Source organism: Prionailurus viverrinus, chromosome X (assembly GCF_022837055.1).
Source record: "Prionailurus viverrinus isolate Anna chromosome X, UM_Priviv_1.0, whole genome shotgun sequence".
In the NCBI taxonomy this organism is placed as follows: Eukaryota; Metazoa; Chordata; class Mammalia; order Carnivora; family Felidae; genus Prionailurus; species Prionailurus viverrinus.
Window position 1 is genome coordinate 10,848,241 of NC_062579.1, and position 13,862 is coordinate 10,862,102.

Sequence of the window (13,862 nt, forward strand, 5' to 3'; positions counted from 1 at the left end):
CCCCCTCTGTAGGCATGAAAAAGCCATGCCCTTCTGTAATGTTAGAGATTGGGAACTCAACGTTATAACTAGCTAGGCACGATGTAGTCGGGAGGCAAGATACCGCGTTTTCAAGCTACGTCTGGGATTATATTCCCAGTCGGCCGAGTAACTGAAATAGGTGTGAAATTCTGGGGCTGTTCGCACAGTGAGGTGCTGGGACTGGCTTCTATTTAGAAGTCCTCTGAGGTCGACCCAGGGAGGGAGGGAGGGAGGGCTCCAGGGTATGGAGGACGTGCCGCCCAGGGCTCACGTTCAGAACGCGCGGCAGACGGTGTTCCTCCCTTGACCTCCCGACATGTCTCCTCTTTTGTCCTGAAGGTTGTTGAAGTTGAACCTGGAAAGCAACTCTCCACGGTGAGCATGCACTTGGAGCATGCGCTCTGATCGAGCTCGCCCGCTGTCCTTGCTATACTAGAGGCACCTGGAGAGACGGGACTATCTTCTCTGGCTTTGGCGGCGCTAGCAGCCCAAGGGGCCACGTTTGAGGACCAAGCGACCTGCCTCCTCCCCTCGAGCTGCCTAGAACATAATCGAGGTGACCGAGCGTTCATGGAAATGAGAGCCTCAGGATGCGTGTGATACAGCACGTGAGCCGGTTCCTAGCGACCACGAGTGATAAGCGTCCTAATACTCCAGTAATTCTGTGTCCTGCTCTTCAGCTGAAGAACCAAAGCACTGAATCAAGCTCCTTCGTTTGGGGAAATAATCCCTCAGGGGCAAGGGGACGGGCAGGACAGCCTATGGCCTCAGGAAGCCCCCCTCTGCCTTTGGCGTCACTGTTGCACCTGCCTTTGGCTGGCCCTCGCCGTTCAAGTGCATTGACGTCGGGTGGGGTATACATACTCCGTGAGGTACAGAAGCCAATCCATTGGGAGGAGGACGAATGTATTACATGTTCCTTTCATTATTTTTTTATTTATATTTTTTAAGATTAAAAAAAATTGTTTTAAGTATTTATTTTTGACACAGAAAGAGACAGGGCATGTGCAGGGGAGGGGCAGAGAGAGGGGGGACACACAGAATCTGAAACAGGCTCCAGGCTCTGAGCTGTCGGCACAGAGCCCGACACGGGGCTCGAACTCACGGACCGCGAGATCATGACCCGAGCGGGAGTCGGACGCCTAACCCACCGAGCCCTCAGGCGCCCCCCACCCACCTTCCTAAGTTCTCCCCTGTGCAGCCCGGAAGTGGCATTTCCCAGGCCCCTTTTCCAGTAGGGGGCTTAGATTCTCCCACAAGTGGGGAGGAAGAAGGGATGGAGAAGCAGTTTTTCTGTGGTGGCTGCCTGGGACAGCCTTTGGCGTCAGCAGCAGGCAGACGTGCATTTGACCAGCGGCCTCTGGATGTCGTCCTGACATTTACCCACTTCATCGTGCAGGAGGCCGAAACCACTGAGCAGGCTTCCCTGCAACCCCTGTGCTCCCCCATCTCTAGAAACTGCCTCCCTCATCTTGGCCCCCTGCCTCCCAGCAGCTATAGAAGCTTCTGGTTCTGTATTAAACCACTTCCATTCTGCAGACTGAGAACGTCGTGTGTCCCCTCTCAGTCTACCTCCCTCCCTATAGAAGCTACCCACTGTTGGGAGGGAAGAGTAGAAGTTCCACAGGGAGGCCCTTTCTGTTCTCTAGTTTAAATAAGTGAGTACCTTTCATCAGACCTAGGACTCCTGTGGTCTCAAGATGCGCCACTGTCTTATAGACCAAATCGGAGAGAAGAACGTGGCCTATGGAATTGCACACCATGATCATATATGCAGGCAATCTCATCGATGTTAGGATGTGGAAAAAATGGGTGGGTTAAGACATAAAATGTCGGGGCGCCTGGGTGGCTCGGTCGGTTAAGCGTCCGACTTTGGCTCAGGTCATGATCTCACAGCGCGTGAGTTCGAGCCCCCCGTCGGGCTCTGTGCTGACAGCTCAGAGCCTGGAGCCTGCTTCAGATTCTGGGTCTCCCTCTCTCTCTGCCCCTCCCCCACTCACACTGTGTCTCTCTCTCAAAAATAAATAAACTTTAACAATTTTTTAAAAAGACATAAAATGTTAACTCTCAAAAGCTGAACAGGTAGTTTTAAAAGGTTAATGCAAAGAAATGAAGAACTAAAGGCCGATAACGCAAGCCCAGTGAACGAACGGCAAGAAAAGAGCAACGCTAGTCTGAGCTTTGGAACAACCACAGCCCGGAGGAAAACAAAAGCGATCTGATCAGATCTGCCGAAAATTCACAATTATCAAGATTGAAACGTGAACGGACGGCCAACAGCATAAGCAGAGGGTCTTGCCATGAGTGTATATTTTACCTTTAGGCATCAGCTGATGCTAGACAGAAGCCATCACGCTTAGCAGGTCATTTAACAATTTCCTTACATCCAGCAAAGAAACAAAAGAGGGAGCTGGAATGATTCTAGATTAACACTGTCTTAAAGACATGTCGTCCAGACGCCACGGGTAGACTTTGTTCAGATCCGGATTAAAAGACGCCAACGGTAGGGGTGCCTGGGTGGCTCCGTTGGTTAAGCATCTGACTCTTGATTTTGGCTCCGGTCCTGCTCTCACGGTTCGTGAGTTCAAGCCCTACGTCAGGCTCTGCACTGACAGCGCAGAGCCTGCTGGGGACTCTCTCTCTCCCTCTCTCTGCCCCTCCCCCACTTGTTCTCTCTCCCTCCCTCCGTGTCTCAAAATAAATTAACAAAATTTATTTTAAAAAGCCAACAGTAAAAGGCGTTTATGAGACAATCCAGGAAAGGCGAACGCCCGGTGGATATTAGATGCCAGTAAAGAGTTACTCATTTATGACCATGTGGCCGCGCCAGACTGTAATGGTGACCAGAAAAGTCTGTGCCCCACAACACCGGGAAATGGATCTTGGTAAACAGCCGGCAGTCTCAACCATACGTCGTGATCCCACTGGCAAAATAGAACACATTCATACCTTTCTGAAATTTGCCAATTTCCTGGGTGCCCCCCCTTCTCCCCGCCCCCCCCCCGCCATTATGCTCACATGCCTGGGTGCTCTAACCCTCCCTCCCTGCCATATTTTCTCCATAGCACTTAAACTTGGGACTGATTATATTAGTTCTAGCCCTCGCCTCTTCCTTTCCCTGTAAGAGGATCTTGCATCCGTCCGTTGGCATGGGGCTCGCGGTTCCTTCTTGAAGACAAAGTCTATCGCCCATGCCGTTGTTGACCCTGAACTCTGCTTTGGCCAACGAGACATAAGTGGCCCTGAAGCACATCAAGTGCCAGCAGAAGCGTTACGATGGCTTCTTGGTCATCTCTCTCCCATTCCCCTCTGCCACGAGCACAGCTTGTGCCACGCAGGGGCTGCTCCTTCAGACTGGTTTCGGGAGCAAGAAGGCATGTTGGGGCAGCACCAGGCCAACCCACCGCCTCCTACACAGCGTGTGAGTAAGAAGCCGATGTGTGTGACTTACTGGGTTTGGGAGCCTCGGTAGCACAGCTCAAAATAAGGTGCAATGTAGCCGATGCACTTGCTGCCATCGTGTTTATTTGTACACCGGATGCCCTCCCCGCTAGAACGAACTCTTCATAAGGGCAGTGAGTCTCACTCGTTTGTTTCCTGTGTCCTCAGCGTCGAGAAGGGCGCCTAACGCGAAGCAGGGCCCAAGTATTTGTGCTCTGACTCATACTCCCAGGAATCAAATGTAGCTTGATTTTTTTTCCTTTTTTTGGGACTGAATTCATCCTAGCCTTTCCACAAGTAGGAGAGTTAATGAGTGAATGTCATAAATTGCCATTTGGCCTTTAGATCATTTTCTGCTTGGTCTTACATACGTAGTGCCAAGCTTTGAAACTAGAGGGAGAAAGAGTGAGTTACCAGAGAACAGTGTGGCTCTGAAGAGAATTAACAACTAAGTTCCCAACCCGTCATCTGGCTTAACGTGACATCTCGGTCCCAGCCATGGACTCACTCCTGCCACCTCACTAAAAGTCTGTAAGAAACGGAAAATGATGGAGATGCACGGTCCCCCTGAAAACTAAGATGGGCAGGCTTGCTTTGGCTACGGTTCCGGAAATATTTCCACTAAGTCTAAGGTCCCGGGGGCCGGAGTGAGAAAAGTCCTGTGTCATCCATTTGAAGACGTACTCCCCCCACCAGCGCGACAGCACGTCTGGTTTCCGGGCGTGTGTGACAACCCGCGGCATCTTCAGGTCTCACAAAGTACGGTCATTCGTGGCCCTGCCATGCTCTGCCCCTTGCTTTTTCACTCCCTTAGGTCAATTCCCAAACACCCGGAAAACCTTAGAAAAGGAGGCAGAGGGAGTGAGCCTCTTTGGGGAGGTGAGCGAGAGACCCCACAGGCCTAGCGTTGCAGGTAGAAGCCACAACAAGAGCGTCCCTGGTAGCAGCGGGCATGCACTGGCAACGGGACTTTAATGTGTGTTGAAAAAAGTATTTAACGTGCATTTTAAAAGATGGGAGGAAGCACCCCCAGAAAGGTGCTAAATGCTTGGCAGGCTGCCTGGCAGGGAAGAGTGAAGGAAAGAGTTTTCTCCTTCACACCTTAGGCACCTTCCTGTCTAAGTGAGAAGAGAGCATCGCCCTCCGGGGGAGGGTGGGTGGCTCAGTCGGCTGAGCGTCCGACTCTTGATTTGGGCTCAGGTCTGGATGCAGGGTCGTGGGATTGAGCCCCACGGTGGGCTCCACGCTGAGCCTGCTTAAGACTCTCTCTCTCCCACTGCCCCTCTCCCCCGCTCGCTCGCACGTGCACTCTCTGTCTCTCAAAACAAACAAAAACCCTCCAAATACTTGGGTAACTTACAAATGTCCAAAATGTGGCAAAGGCGAGGTAGGCATGAGATACGCCAGGTGACCTTTGCCCGGTGGAGAGGAGGATGAGCCACCCGCCCGAGGAAGTGTCGCTTGAGCCCAGACCAGAAGGACGACGAGCGGGGGGCGGAGGGACGTGTGCTTTCAAGGCCAGGGCCACTGAGCAGGGGTGAGCTGCTATAAACACGCCCATGTCTCTTCCAGTAGATTTGCGGTTCTTTCTTGTTTTTTAACGTTTAATCATCTGAGAGAGAGACAGAGACAGAGAGAGAGGGAGCATGAGCTGGGGAGGGGCAGAAGGAAAGGGAGACAGAGGATCTGATCCGAAGCATCGTCAAGTGCAGAGCCCGATGAGGGGCTCGAACCCACGAGGCATGAGATCACGACCCGAGCCGAAACTGAGAGTTGGGCGCTTAACCGACTGAGCCACCCAGGCGCCCCTGTGGTTCTTCTGAAGACATCATAAATACATCCGGTGAGCATCTTATCAAAAAGCCTTTACCTTTTTTCCTCATGGGAACACAGTGGTGGCCACATCATTTGCTGAACAATCCATCCTTTCCCGACTAGTTGCAAAACATCACCTTCATCATACATTAAATCCTGAAAGAAAACTGATAAGGAAGCATGCCAATGTTGAGCTTGACTAGGTATGACACTCGTACGAATGAAAACAGGATGCGCGTTATTCTTCCCCTTTTATCACATTAGCAAACATCAAAAGCAGTATTAATTATTCATGCTGAGGAGGAGTGAATTCGGTACAAACACATCCGAAGGGCAGTTTGCAGATATCTATATGAAGCCTGACTAGGGCCACAATAAGGGGATTTTCAAAATTAAGTAGAGGGGACTTATTCATAAGGAAAGGCATTCGTGCTCCGTCCATCCAAGTAGGTCACGGGAGTGGATGTGTAGGATGACTCCCTGGCGGATTCTATTGTGTGTTTATATACAGATGTGTTTACATTTCTAGAAGACATTTGGGAAGATATACACAAACATGTTTACAGTGGGCGTCTCTGGGTAGGTGGGATTCTGGGCCTGTTCCATTTCGTTGTGCTTATCTTTACTTTCTGATTTGTCTGCAGTGTATTGCTTTTACAATGGTTGTTTCATTACAAAAACACAGGCCATATCATGTTCAAATCACTGTGGAAGATAAAAGAAAATAACACATTGCCATTTAGTGGGAGGCAGAAACCGCAAAACCGTAACAGGAAAGCATAACATATGTCAGAGGGTCACTTTAGTTGAATGGGACGTACAAATAGATTAAACACCCATATTAAAAAGATTCGAGGATGGGTTCTACAAACAACTGTATGCATTTACCTACCTTGTCATTTGCTTTAAACATTACAAATAAAGGGCTGGGCAGGCGGTGATCCGCAAGTAAACAAAAAGTGGGCCGCGGTGACGATCCTGATCCCTGCCAGGGAGAATTACAGGCAAAGAGCAGTCAACGCATCTGGAGTCCTTACATTGGTAAGAGGTTCGAGTACAGGGAAGGCAGACCATAAACCAGTATATGTGATCAATTACATCGAATCCAGAAGGAGGAATCAACACCAGATAGACCATATGGGTACTCGAATAGAAATGCAATAGAAAAAAAAGACCTTATTGTGTTTTTCAGCCTTGAACATAAGTAAGCCAAATTAAAGGGCAGATATCGGTAGATAAAGGGTAAAAAGGTATTGTTGATACACATTAGACTCAAAAAGCGAATTCACTGTTTTCAGGGACGCACGGAACGTTCACCAAATTGAGGACGGACCGAGGTCGCAAGTGCACTGTGCATTACAGAAAGCAGAGTTACTACGGGCTACGGGCCGCGACGTAAAGTGAGAAGTTGAGGGGATAGTTCTGAGACACCACCGACAAAAACGATCATCACGCCTACCTTTCTAGCTACAGCTTCTTTCCCGAACATTCTCCTTGAGTGCCAGGCCTATACCGTCGTCTCCCCTTACCCACGGACTTCGGTTACCCGAGGTCAACCAGGGTCCGGAAGCAGATGATCCTCCGGGAGCATCATCAGGTCAATAGTAGCCTGACGCCAAGTCACAAGGCCTGCGTCTCCCGCCTCACTTTATCTCATCATTGACACAGGCATTTTGTCAGCTCACAGCATCACAGGAGGAAGAAGAAGGGTGAGTGCAGCACGAGACATTTTGAGAGACAGACCACGTTCACGTAACTTTCATTATATTGTTCCAATGGTTGTATTTTGTTATTTTTTTAAACTGGAAAAAATTGACTTATTTATTTATTTTGAGAGAGAGAGAGAGAGAGAGAGTGTGTGTGTGTGTGTGTGTGTGTGTGTGTGTGTGTGTGAGGGGCAGAGAGAGAGAGAGAATATCCCAAGCAGGCTCAGCGCTGAGTGGAGAGCCCGGTGTGAGGCTCCACCTAATGAACGGGGAAATCATGCCCAGAGCCAAAATCAGGAGTCGGAGGCGCTCCCTACTTTATCATTACTTAGTGTTGTTCATCTCTTTCTCTGCCTCCGTGAGAAATTGAACTCCATTTGAGGTATGTATGTACAGGGAAATCGTGGTATATATAGTGTCGGGTACTAAGCGCAGTCTCAGGCTCCCGTTGGGTGTCTTGGAACGTGTCCCCTCGCGGTTAAGGGGATTGCCATACAGCCGGTTGTCTAGTGACGTCTCCACCCGCGAGCCCAGACACATCTCATCCTCATCACACCCAACTCTTCTCCTGCCTTCTCTTTGCCAATCCACCCCTCTCCAGTCCCGTGTTGTCAACAGCACGCCGTCCACTCTCGCGTCCGGGCCCCTGACACAGCGACTGCCACTGTCGTCCTCGCCGGCCGCGGCCCTCAGGTCACCAGGTCCTGCACATCCTACCTCCCGCGACTCTCTCTGGTCCCCTGGGCCCCCCAGTGTGTCGTTCCCCGAGCTTGCTGCCAGATGGCATCCCGGAAATGCTCAATTTCCTCCCTGTGAGCACTTCCAGGGCTGGTACTTTTATTTATTTTTGTATTCCCAGGGTTTAGCCCAGCATCTCCCACGTAGAGATACTCAAATGTCGGTTGAAAAAACAAAAGCACACAAAAGCCAAATTTCTTTTTAAAACATGGCCCCATTTCCAGTATGTCTCCCAGTTAAAGATAAACTAATCGTTACTGATGTTTGTACTTCATGAATCCAAGTGTGGCTCCCCACTACCACCATGAGACACGTCACATATGTTTGAACGGTCACGAAAGATGAGTGATCCAGAGGATTCTTGTGACCAAGGCAGATGCGCCTTGTAGGAGAACTGAGGAAATCCTGACCGTTAAGTATGAATATACTGAAAAATTTGTCCAACTCATGAACCAAGTGCTTTGGATAAGTGGCTTGGTGTTCCGGGTGTGTCTATGTGTGTGTGTGTGTGTGTGTGTGTGTGTGTGCTTAACTAGGATTTGAAGATCTAACTGTGACTTGTAAACACTGAAGTTTTAATAAAGCTGTCCTACGTCCTATAGACAATTTATATCTTATGTCTCCAAACCATTTGGTGGCTGATGCCATTTTGTTTGAGCCAGGCTACTATTTTTCTCTACAATGGAGAGGCCACTTTTTTCATGCTTTGGACTTGGAAGTTAACAATAAAAGTACAAAGGGTCAGAGATGTGCTTATTGCTGGTATCTCCAATAAAACACCTGTTTCCATCGGCTCTGTCAACTATTCCCTTCTTTTTAAAAAGCTTTGTGATAGTACATTTCAAGAACCTGTAAAAACAGAAGAGTAAAAGGAACCCCAGACCGATCACCCAGCTTCAATAATGATCAACTCATGACCAGTCTTGTTTCATCCATACACCCACCCACACCCCTCATTTCCAAGTTGTTTTCAAGCAACTATGACTTACCACGTAATCTAAACAGGTCAGTGTGTATATCGAAAAGATAAAGAGACTTTTAAAAAAGTAACCCTAGGGGCGCCTGGGTGGCTCAGTCGGTTAAGCGGCCGACTTCGGCTCAGGTCATGATCTCGCGGTCCCTGAGTTCGAGCCCCGCGTCGGGCTCTGTGCTGACAGCTCAGAGCCCGGAGCCTGTTTCAGATTCTGTGTCTCCCTCTCTCTGACCCTCCCCCGTTCATGCTCTGCCTCTCTCTGTCTCAAAACTAAAGAAACGTTAAAAAAATTTTTTTTAAAGTAACCCTACTATTGTCACACTTTAATAATTCATTTCTAACGCTATTCTGTAAGGAAAGGAACCAGGGCTCCTCGGAGAAATGTCTGACTCTAGGACTGGGGCAGGGAACATTCCAGGTGAGTCTGGAGCATCCTGTAGTGTCAGAGGGATGTGCTCCACAAAGCACCCACGGTGGGGCATTTCAAAGCGACACAGGGGCCAAGTGAAAGAGCTCCCAGCGGTTCGGTCTGGAACAATTTGAGCAACAAGTGAAGTAGTGTAGGATTAGAACCTAGCGCATGAACGAAATCCCCACGAGTGTACACTGCTGTAAATGAGGGAGCGAGGAAACAAAAGTGGGGGAGAAGAGACAGGAGAACCCCAAATTCTGTAGATTCTCACTCTCAAGGGTGGAGCACTGCTCCCCACTCCTTAAGTGTGGGGTGTGCAGAGACTTCCTTCCAAAGAGGACAGTGTGGACAGGGGCAGAGTGTAGGTTTCCAGTGGAGAGACCCGATAAACACGACCTCAGCCAGGTGATCAGGGTCAACGGCACCAGCCATCGGTCATGCTGATAGCACGTCCCTCCGAGACAATGTAATGAGAAGGGCATTTCACCCCTGCCGTCTTCCTCCCCAGAACCCATCACCCCAGTCCCATCATGAGGAAAATCACCAGACAAATCCCAGCTGGGGAACATTCTTCCAAATACCTGACCAGTCCTCCTCAAAACTGCCAAGGTCATCAAAAAAAGGAAAGTCAGAGAAACTGTCGCAGCACAAGGAGGCGTGCACGGTGAGTGAACACGATGTGGTTTCCTGCATGGGATCCTGAAACAGAAACAGGTGAAAACCAAGGAAATCTGAACTCAGGGTGGGCTTTTGTTCGTAATAACGTGTCGATATTGATTCATTCTTTGCGGTGAATGTACTACAAGACACTAGCAAGCGGGTCTCAGCACCTTTTACCTAAATCTAAAACTATTCTAAAACTTAACAATTAGTTTAAAACTTAACCACTCCTTAAGATCACTAAACATCCATGCAGTATTTAAATTTGTGATTATCCCAATGTCATCTTTTTTTTTTTTTAATTTTTTTTTTCAACGTTTATTTATTTTTGGGACAGAGAGAGACAGAGCATGAACGGGGGAGGGGCAGAGAGAGAAGGAGACACAGAATCTGAAACAGGCTCCAGGCTCTGAGCCATCAGCCCAGAGCCTGACGCAGGGCTCGAACTCCCGGACCGCGAGATCGTGACCTGGCTGAAGTCGGACGCTTAACCGACTGCGCCACCCAGGCGCCCCCAATGTCATCTTTTTTAAAAAAAACTTTAAATGTTTATTTTTGAGAGAGAGAGAGAGTGGGGGAAGGGCAGAGAGAGAGGGAATCATAGAACCCAAAGCAGGATCCAGTCTCTGAGCTGTCAGCACAGAGCCTGATGCGGGGCTCGAGCCCACATACTGCGAGATCACGACCTGAGCCGAAGTCGGACGCTCAACCGACTGAGCCACTCAGGCGCCCTTGTCATCCTTCTTTTTCACAGGTTGATATCCTACCTCTTTTAATTGTCTGTTATAGTGCTGTCCAATAGAGATATAATTCGAGCCATACACGTAATTTAAGTTTCCCAATAACCACGTTAAGGAGTAAAAATAGGGGCAACTGGGTAGTTAAGAGTCTGTTAAACATCAACTCTTGATTTAGGCTCAGGTCATGATCTCACAATTCATGAGATTGAGCCCTATGTCGGGTCTGTGCTGACAGCACGGAGCCTGCTTGCGATTCTTCCTCCCTCTCTCTCGATGCCACATCCCCTGCTCTCTCTCTCTCTCTTTCTAGCTCGCTCATAATATTTAAACTTAAAAAAAAATAAGTAAAAATAAACAGGAGTTCCTGGCTGCTTCAGTCAGTGGAGTGTGATCTTGATCTCTTGATCTCGGGGCTGTGAGTTTGAGCCCCACATGTGGTATCAGTTTGCTTAAAAAAAATTTAAAGAAGTAAAAATAAACAGGTAATATCAATTTTAACATTATGACTTAATCTAACATATCTAAAATATTATCATTTCAGCATATAAGTAAATGAAATTATTAAAGAGATAGTATACACTGTTTTTGTGTCTTGTCTTTAAAGCTCGATGTGTGTTTCGCACTTGGAACACATCTCATTTCAGCCTGGCCCCGTTCACGTGCTCACCAGCCACGTGTGGCTGCAGCATTGAAAGGCCCCATCGAACAGGTCAGATGTGGGTCTCTAAGTCCAGACCAGCAGTATCAGCTTCACCTGGGACCTTGTGAGAAATGCATATTCTCGGGCCCACCCCAGACCTGCAGAATCAGAAACCAAGAGTGGGGCCGCCCATCTTTATTCTTTGATTTCTCAACTTTTCAGAACCTGGGAGCAGGGGGCGGGGGGAGGGGTGATATTTCCTGGAGTTTGGAAATCTCAACATGCTTAAAGTTGGTATCTAATACCTCTCTCTCTCTCTCTCTCTCTCTCTCTCTCTCTCTCACACACACACACACACACACACACACACACACACACAGTCAATTATCAGGTTCTGTTGCTTCCTTCTGTAGCACACAGCTAAGTCTCTTCATCCCTTTTGGCATCATCTCTGCTGTAGTATTTTATACACACAAGTTACCTGTGTTCATGGTCAATCCTCCCTATCCTCTTCAGGATGTTATTCACCATGAACCTGAATTAAATTTTTACATCAGCTGGATACATTTGTAAACTTGTGGTCCTCCGAACTCTAATAGGATTCTCCCCTACCTGGCTAATCTCGTTTCTGGCTGTGTCCTGGCCCACACACTTCACACCAGCCAAGGCATCTTCGTCCTCTTTCCATTTTCCGTACTCTCTTATCATTAAACTCATAAACCCCATTAGAAATATTGAAAGCAGCTCTTTTCTCCTCACTGTGGAAGATGTCCCCATGATCCCATTTTCCTGGTCCCCACACCTTTGTGTATTCCTCTCCCATTGAATGTGGTTGGACTTGCTCTCTGCTTTCTCATGACTAGATACAGGAGAAGTGATGAGATGTCAGTTTTGAGACCAGATTGAAAAGACTGTAGCTTCTGTCTTAGGCACCCTCTCAGACTGCTTGCTCTGGGGGGAGCCAGCGACCATACCGTGAGGCAGCCCTTGAAAGATCTCAGGTGTGAGGTCCGAGGACTACCAACCACTTTGTGAGTGAGCTGGGAGGCAGATCCCAACTCCACCGCCCGTGGAGCCTTCAGATGAGATCACAGCCCCACTGACAGCTTGACTGCCACCTAGCGAGACGCCTTGAGATACAGGCAACTGGCTAAGTCACTGCCAAATTCCTGCCCCACGGAAAATGTGAGAGAACAAATGTTTGTTGTTACACAACCATCTCTAACTGAAACAGCCATTCTACTTTTTCTGCCCCGTTTTTAAAGGCAAAAGTTTTGACGATTATTATCCTATCTTCCCCCAAACCTCACCACCGAACCCTTCTCCCCCTGATAACAACCACAAAATCTGCTGGAAAGCTGTCTGTCGCCTATGGGCACATGGGAAATTCTTGGCGGCTGGTTTCTGTTTCATGTTCTCATCTCTCAAATCTGAGCTGGGAAAATCTTTGCCCAACATCCCAGTGAGGTTTTGGAGTGAATGCTCTTTCCTGTAAAGGAAAATGTGCAAAGTTTCTTCTTGTTGCATGAAATAGTTGATTTGTGCAACCTGCTCCGGTAGTTATTTGTATGTCTTCTCTCTGATGGAGTGCCTGGCTCTTGTCTTCACTTGTCTTTCAGTGCGTGCGGGTGACACAATGAGGTCAACTCTCAAGAAGAAGAAGGAGTTACTGCATATACTTTGTGGGCAAGTTATGTGTGGTCATGTAGATTTATTTCTTCTTTTTCGGTTTCCCCTTTTATCCTTTTACAGTATTTTCTTGTTGCCTGCTTTTCCTATAATGAGTATATATCTAATTTCTGTATGGGACATTGATCTACAATGTACCATCAGCATATGAGGGTCACCGTTTGGAAACGACGTTTGGAAACGTCGACAGTGTGAGGATTGCTGGTTTCTAATGTGGCATCTTGCTTTATTCATTTACGTACTCATCTATTTCAGAAGTTAGCGTGGATGCTGCTGAGATCCACAGCAATGTTTGTGTTAGAAAAACTGCAGGTACACAAGAAATGACTCTGGTTAGGAAAGTGTGCCCCGAAACGATCCCTTCCTGAGACGCCTGGTTTAATCAGTGACGTGCGAGCTTCCCTCCGTCAGCCGACTGTGGAGAGGCACTGGCCAGAGTGGAGAAGGTTGACAATGAGCACCGAGCTCCACTCCAGACGTTGCCAAACGTTTGCACGGCCTGCTAGTGGATATACTTACGACAAGAGTGCGAAGGATCGTGAGCTTTGTGATTATGTAATAAGTAAAGCGAATGATTAAGATGTGGTTGTGGTCGCTCTGCTCATAGAACACGTGGCCTCCAAAGATGTTTTCATCGCCTCGGTCCACAGGTGACACGTGGTACTCGTACTCGGAGCTGACTGGTAGAGCTCACGTGGCCCTGCTTACGTGCACCAGGGCTGGGTACAGCGGCTTTCCCAAGAAGAGGAAAACGGAAGATGTGGAGAACGTGAAGCGTTGCTTCTAGCACGAGGCTGTCAACGGTTTTTTCAGGCTCAAGTGACTGCAGACATACTTTCGGGCCGGGCCAGGTCAGTGGCCGGGCTGTGAGAAGCTGGCTGGGTGTCGTGCCCGGGTGCCTGGAGGGGGCTGCGTCCGCTTGGGGCCCCCCCCCTCCGTTGCCCCTAAGGACAGCAGTAATCCCTGTGGTTGTTGACATGCAACAGTTTGAGTCTTAGGCTCCAGATCTTCCCGTGTTTCGAAAGCA